Source organism: Sminthopsis crassicaudata, chromosome 2 (assembly GCF_048593235.1).
Source record: "Sminthopsis crassicaudata isolate SCR6 chromosome 2, ASM4859323v1, whole genome shotgun sequence".
In the NCBI taxonomy this organism is placed as follows: domain Eukaryota; kingdom Metazoa; phylum Chordata; class Mammalia; order Dasyuromorphia; family Dasyuridae; genus Sminthopsis; species Sminthopsis crassicaudata.
In genome coordinates, this window is record NC_133618.1 from 560,267,786 (window position 1) to 560,275,980 (window position 8,195).

General features: G+C 33.9%; 1 pseudogene; it reads right to left on the reverse strand.

The window, feature by feature from the left end:
• Nucleotides 1-5,697: 5,697 nt before the first annotated feature.
• On the reverse strand, nucleotides 5,698-7,222 carry LOC141552967 (choline transporter-like protein 3; annotated as a pseudogene).
• Nucleotides 7,223-8,195: the final 973 nt, after the last annotated feature.

The following is an 8,195-nucleotide window of genomic DNA, read 5'->3' on the forward strand; positions in this document are numbered from 1 at the left end:
ATAGAGAAGAGCTAATCCATCTGCCATCTAGGGGAGGGGGTGGAGGGACAGGGAGGGGAAAAACTCGGAACAGAAGGGAGTACAAGGGATAATGTTGTAAAAAAAAAATTGCCTATGCATATGTACTGTCAAAGAAAATGTTATAATTATAAAAATTAATAAAAAAAATTTTAAAAACTGAAACAAGAGCTCAGACTTATAGAATATGTAATGATCACCACTTCATAAGAGATAAATTTGTATCTATTAGCCAAGTAAAATTATTATACTTCTATTGAAGGATTTCAAAGCAGCTATTTGAGGAGTTAGAAACCCCTTAACTCGTGCTTCTGCATAGTTTCTACATCTGGCCTTATAATTATTTATTTCTACAAACATATCCACCACACTCCACACAAGCAAGGCCCATTATTTTATGTCTTTGCATATGTTTCATTGAATTACCTCTGTTAGAAATTGGTCATCTCATTACTTTACGGATATATTAAATCTAAATAGACACACACACACATATACAAACATACAGAGCATTTGCCTGTTTAAATCAATGTATTAGCCACCTATATAATAATCTATGACTTTCATTTCATTCTGTTGCAGACCATACTCCCTTCCCATACCTGCTCCCATGCATCATAGAGGGTAAAATTCTGGAAACTCAGTGTTTGGAAGATAGTTTTTACTCACAAATTGGGTAGCAATGTGGAGGACTAAATATGTTGAACAAAAGAAGTGCAAGACGTCTCCCTATTCTTCCCAGAGGCTAAATAACCTGGTATGAATAGGAAAAAAAAAGTCAAAGTTGATTTATCTATTTCCAGCACCATCAACAATTCCATCATAGATTTTAACTCCCCTTCAGTTATCTCCATCTCCTTCTCTTTCCAAAGTCCAGCATTCAAGCAATGAGTTAAGTTTTAAGTCCCATGTCAATGCTTCAAAGATCATAGGATCTTGGTAATAGGCCAATGCCAATTGAAGCCCAATAGCAGGAAAAATAAGCATGGCTACTAGGATTCATTCTGTGTGTGTGTGTGTGTGTGTGTGTGTGTGTATGAATATATGTGTGTGTGTGTGTATATATGTATATGTATAAATATGTATGAGTATGTGTGTATGTATAGGTATGAGTGTGTGTATGCATGAGTGTGTGTATATGTATATGTATGAGTGTGTGCATGTATGAGTGTGTGTATATGTATAAGTGTATATGTATATATGAGTGTGTATGTATACGTATGAGTGTATGCCTATATATGTATATGTATATATATATATATACATATATGTGCATACACTCATACGTATACACACACACTCATACATATACATACTCATACATATGTATGAGTATGTATATGTATGAGTGTGTGTGTATATATGAGTGGGTGTACGTATATGTATATGTATGAGTGTGTATATGTATATGTATGAGTGTGTGTGTATGTATGAGTGTGTGTATATGTATGAGTGTGTATGTATATGTATGAGTATGTATATGTATGAGTGTATATGTATATATGAGTGTGTGTATGTGTTATGTGTATGTATATGTATATATATATGAGTGTGTGTATATGTATGTGTGTATGTATATGTATGTATATATGTATGTGTATATGTATGTACATGTATGTATGTGTATATACACATATGTATGAGTGTGTGTATATACACATATGTATGAGTGTGTGTATGTATGAGTGTGTGTGTATATGTATGAATGTGTATATATGTATGTGTGTATATATATGTATGTATATATAAGTATGTATATATGTGTATGTGTGTGTGTATGTATGAGTGTGTGTATGTATGAGTGTGTGTATGTATGAGGGTGTGTACATGTATGAGGGTGTGAGTAAGTGTATGTATGAGTGGGTGGGTGGGTGTGCATGGGCGTAGCTCTGAGTATATGTGAATATGTCCTTGTTTGGATCCTACAAGATCTTAAAATTTTTTATCTAGAAGTAATAAAGGAAGATCCCAGGAAAGACACTCATTAATGGCATGAACCATGGAAGTAATTTGACCACAAAGAACAAAAATCCCACATTGGTAAAACTTAAAATGAAGGGAACAAGATGATGCCTAGAAAAACCACAAATGATTTCTCCTCTCTCAACCCAGGATTGTGCTAGAATCAGATCAAATCAGGATTTAATTTTCAGCACAAGCATGTATAACTTGAAAATCAACAAATGCTACAAATAAGGACTTGATTTGTTTTACTGGTTGCCTATATTTAAGAAAGTATAAATAATTCAGATTAAACTTAAAATATATGTATTTTTTCAGACACTTACCACCATACCTGGACCTCATTTCCCTCTTCTGAAAAATGAAAGTGGAATTTTCTGAAAAATGAAAGTTGAATTTCATTATCTTCTAAATTCCTTTCTGTGTTGACATTCTTTGCCTCTATGAAACACTGCATTATTTTAGTTCCTTCAATAGGCATTTATTCACTGCACTGATACTTATTAAGTAACTATTGTGTATAATACGAGATAAATAAATGTAAGCCCAGAATCCTTCACTTATTCTAGAAAAACAGAAGCCCTGTACTACTTATTTTTTTCCAGCCAAAATGGCCAGGGGAATGCCCTAAAGATCATAGTTGTACCTTGATGTTGTTACTTGTCATCAGGAGTTGTCCCAAGGAATGTTGGGATTTCTTCAGTGTTTCCCTACCCAAAAGAAAGAAAGTGAAGGCTGAGACCTTCTATATGCATTTTTTGACCTTCCATAACCATTATTAACTCATTTTCTTTGCATTTTGGGAGAGAGAAGTTATTATAAAATTTTTACTGATAGAAAAAATCATCAATATAACGTTGTGTCCCTTAGAACTATCTAATGGCAATATCACCAGTTTTGTAAAAGATATGAGTGTGAGAGTTAGGATAAAGGGAAGAGACTACACTGATGAAAACCATTTCTGAACTAACCTTCTCAAAAAATTTCAAAGTTTATATGAGAGTAGGTTGATAAGAGTTCAAAATCTATTTGATAAATTTCTTTGGAAAAAAAAAAAGACAATTATTTTCCCTCTAGACCAAACATATTTTCCCCCAATGTCTAATCTACGAAGGCAGTTGCTTCACATTCCCACATCAAAAAAAGATTCCTAGAAATATTAAGTAACAAATGAACCACAGTGTGGAAATCATAATAATAAAATTGCAGGCATATCTAAAAATTTATTTGGCAACAAGCACAAGGATTGAAAGTAATACTGTTCATTTAAAAGAAGCACACTCAACTATGAGGAGGTATCTTCTATATCACAATGGGCTGAAGTTCTATTTTATCTTCATTCAAAGTCCTTAATGACTTTGTTTCTTCTTATTCTTGAATCAATTAATTTATTGCTTCTGTTTACAAAACCCATTAACTCAATGCATAGAAAAGGGTTTCATCATGTATTTCCATGTCAATGACAAAGCCCAGAAGCAAAATGTCTACCACAGTTCTAAACACAGATAGGAAACTGTAGACTAAGGGGGAAAAAATGTCACCAATAATAAAGGAATTGCCCATACTTGCACCTCACAATGATAGATAAAGGCCATTAGTCAAGTATGCTACAAACACTTTTCCAATAAAGTTGTGACCAAAAAGAGAACCTTGAAATAATAATTCGGGAAATAATCCTAGAAAATTGTCCTAGAGTGATATCACGTGAGGAGAGGCTAAAAATAGAAAAAATCCATAGGTCATACCTCATAGAGATCCTTTGTGGAAACACATAGGAATATTACTGCCAAATTTAGAAAACCCCAGATCAAAGAGAGAAATTTGCAAGAAATAAGAAAAAAAAGAAGAATTCATATATGCTGGAGCTACAATTAAAATTGTATGAGACTTATTAGCAGCTACAATAAAATACCACAGTTCTTGAAATGATACCTACAGACAAGCAAAAAAAATGGCCTGCAGCAAAAATATCATATCCCACAAAATTATTTATAATTTTCAATGAGAAAAAATGGACATTCAACAAACTTGCAGATTTTCAGGACTTTCTATCAATCAAACCCAAACTTAACAAAAAAATTTAACACATAAATGTCAATATCAAAAAACAATTTTAAGGAAGTCAACATGGACAAACTGTTTAAAGAAGGACAAATTATGTTTTTTAAACATGGAAAATGTTTACTTTATGTTTAAGATTTACATCAATAATAGGGTAAGCTCAAAATAAAAATTGGCAAAGATAAAACTATTAATTATATTATACAAATGAGGTACAGAGGCATTAGGAGGGGAGGAGGGCTTGTAGTTCTGAAAACCTACTCACATTGGAAGTGGATTCAATAAACAGTACATATATACCATGAAGGGTATAGCACCCTCCAAAATATATAAAGAAATAAGTGGTGCAGGATAGGTGGATGGGAAGCAAAGGGTAAAGGAAGAAGAAAAGGGAGGGAGCCTAGGTGGGGGAGGTTAAGAAATATTAAGCCAAGTTATTTAATGAAAGAATCAGCAGGGATAGGAAAGACGTGTATATATCTGGAGTATGTATTTGTGAGTTTGAGTATGTGTATGTGTGTATGTGTGTGTGTGTGTGTGTGTGTGTGTGTGTGTGTGTGTGTGTGTATACACTTAAATATATCTTTTCTTAACTATAGCTTGTTTGGGGTGGTAGAGGGATGAAAGAGAGATATGTATATGTGTATATGTATATATCTACATGTGTATATATAAATATATCCTTTCTTAACTATAGCCTGCTTTGGGGTAAGGGGAGATGAAAGGGCGGGGGAAAGAATAAAGTAAATAAGGTGCATAGCAGAGAACAAAAGAACAATTTACAAGGAAATAAAGAAAAGACAGATATTCATGAATATAATTTCTTCTACTAACATATATGTATATGTATATATATGTATATATACTTTCTTAAATTGGCATTTGTTGTCATTTATTTTGAATTCTCCCTGATGTTCCGCTGAGCACATGATAATGTTCTCTTTTGCTTTGTATTACTTTTCTGTTTTTCTTTTTGCTTATTCTGTTTTTTTCAAATAAAATAAATTTGGAGGGAAAAACAAATAGCAGGTGACCAAGAGGAAAAAGGAGTCACATGTACAAAAATGTTCATAGCAGCTTTTTGTGGTGACAATGAATTGGAAATTGAGGAAATGCCTATCAGTTGGGGAATGGCTGAATAAGTTGTGGCATATGAATGTAATAAAATAATATTGTTCTATAAGACATGATAAACAGGTGGATTTCAAAAAACCTTAGAAATATTTGCATGAACTGATGCTGAGTGAAGTGAGCAGAATCAGAAGAACATCATGTATAGTAGCAGCAAGGTTGTGTGATGATCAACTATGAATGACTCAGCTCTTTTTAGCAATATGGTGATTCAAGATAATTATAATAGACTTGGGTTGGAAAATACCATCTGCATCCAGAAAACACACTATAGAAACTAAATGCAGGTCAGAGAATACTATTTTCACTTTTTTTTCTTCTCTCATGTTTTTTTCTTTTGATTCTGATTTTTCTTTCATAACATGGCTAATATGGAAATATAATTAAAATGATTATTACATATATATAAGATGACTTGCTTCTTGGGGAAAAGGAAAAGAGGGAACGCAAAAAGAAGTTGGAGATCAAGATCTTATCAAAATAAATGTACTATCTTTACATGTAATTGAAAAAAATAAAATGCTATTAAGTGAGGAAAAAATAGCAAATGACCAGTGTACCAGTTATAGTCATTTGTTGGCAGACCAAGACAAATTCACTAGCCCACTTAAGGTCAAATGATACCACCACATATATCAAATGGCAGAAAGTATATATTCCATGTAATCTCCAGTCATCACCTGTGTGGTGATTGCAGTTCCTAAAATCAGCAGGACAGCAATCCACAATACCCAGAAGTAAATGAGAATTATAAACATCCAAAGTAGCTGAAGGAAAAGGAAAGAGGAACTGATGATAGATAGTTTTACTCATTACTTGGGAAAAGTTTACTGTCAACTTCATCCTCTCTCTGAAAGCAAAACATAAGTATAAGCATAACCACCATCATCACTGTGAAGAATGTAGCAAATCTCAGTAAGCATTTCATATTTTTTTTTCCTTTTGGTGTCCACTAATGATGCTGAGATCATTAATATAGTCATAATAAAGCCATCATAAACCACCAAAGATTAACAAGAGGCCCAAAACAACCAAGAAAATGAAAATATGAAGAAGGAGGAGGAGGATGAATCAGAAGGTGAACATCATGGTCAGAGACAAGGGCTACCAAGAGAACACACAAGCAGAGCACCATGCCTCTCTCTGACATGATTCCTTTTAGGATCTAATGGAGGGTGTCCACATCATTGATCAAAACGTATACAAATAAGGAGTAGCACTCAAGGGTTGAGGGATGCAGCAATTGAACAAGGGGAAATTTTTGCTTGGTGCAATAGATAGCCTGGGACACAATGAGGATTGGATTTTGGGTGTTGACAAATTATAAACACACAAGAAGAAACCATTGTTCTTGACAAAAAGCTGGACGATCTTCCAGAGTGTCTAACTGTTTCTCAAGACAATTGGATACAGAGAGCATGATGGAATTGATTTTGAAGTCTTTGGTTTCCAGATTCCAGAAATTTATAAAGAATACAAACTTTTTAAACAGCAAAATTAAAAAATAAACAATACATCAAATCCAATGAAATTCAATGACACCAAATTATTAAAATTATTATTGAAAGACACAACCATCCCTTATGTTAAACAAAAAACTGCAAAAATATAGGAAGTGATCTATATTATCAGTATATTCAACCTTTGAGGCAATTTTGTTCAGTTGTCTGGGGCTAATAATAAACATGTGAAATTTGTTGAGATGGCTGCTCTGTCAAAATAAAAAAAAAAAACACATAAATTTTTAAAAGAAAAAGAAATAATACATGCTTGACTTTGTTCATGAACTATCCAGAAAGAGAAGCCACTTTCACGGGATAGTTCTCACCACACACGTTCCCATACCTATCATAGTCAAACACTAGACTTTCTGCAGCTCTAGAAATCTCAAAATGACCATGATGAACACCAAACCAGTTCAAAAAACTGGTTTTGTTGTTAACAGTATTAACAGTAGGTCTGTTCATTTTCTATACATTTGGGGTTTCCATTCTTTTTGTCTTGGCCTTTCCTCTACAGAAATCAGATACTGCCCTCTGAAGTTCAGCATCCTGACTAGTGGCCGGCCACCCACTGAATTACAAGTTTGGGTTACTCCCACCAATGCTCAGTCCTGGGAGATACATGAACTGTAGGCATAGCTTCTGGCCCTGGGACTACAAAAGGTGGAGCTGGGCAGACATTGCTTCCACATGGTTAGCAGGGGCTTCAAAGTTACAGGTTTCCCAATCATAATAATAATTAACATTTATATAATATTTTGCATAGTACTTTACTTGCAGCTTCATGAAGTAGATATAGATACAAATTCTAGACCATCTTTCAAATAAGAAAATTAAAACTCAGAAAGTTTAAATGGCATAGTTACATGTTTTATAGGTGTGTCAGCCCTGGGATTTGTATTCAGGTTTCCAGATATACAGCCGTTTTATCTTTGCCCTGTATGTATCACTATGGTTTCAATGTGTTTCTTGTAAACAACATATTGTAAGATTCTGGCTTTTAATCCAGTCTGCTATCTACTTCCATTTTATGAGACAATTCATCCCATTCACATTCACAGTTAAATGACTATTTCCTGCCATCTTATTTTCCTCCTTGGGTTTTTTAAACCAAAAAATCATAGGTTTAATCCTTATCCTTTTGTCATACAATGAAAGGGGCATAATACATTGTTGGTGGGTGGAGTTGTGAACTAATTCAAACCATTCTGGAGAGCAATATGGAACTATGCCCAAAGTGCTACCTGTGTATAGCCTTTGATTCAGCAGTGTGGCTAATGGATTTGTATGTCAAAGAGATCATTAAAAAGGGGCAGGGGGAGGATCCACATGTGTGTAAGAGTCCTTTTTGTACTGGCAAGAAACTAGAAATTGAGTGGATGCCCATTTAGGGAATGCCTAAATAGGTTATGGTATATGAATGTTATGGAATATCATTGTTCTATAAGAAATGATCAGCAGGATGATTCCAGAAAAGCCTAGAGAGATTTCCATGAACTGACTACTAAGCAAAGTGAGTAA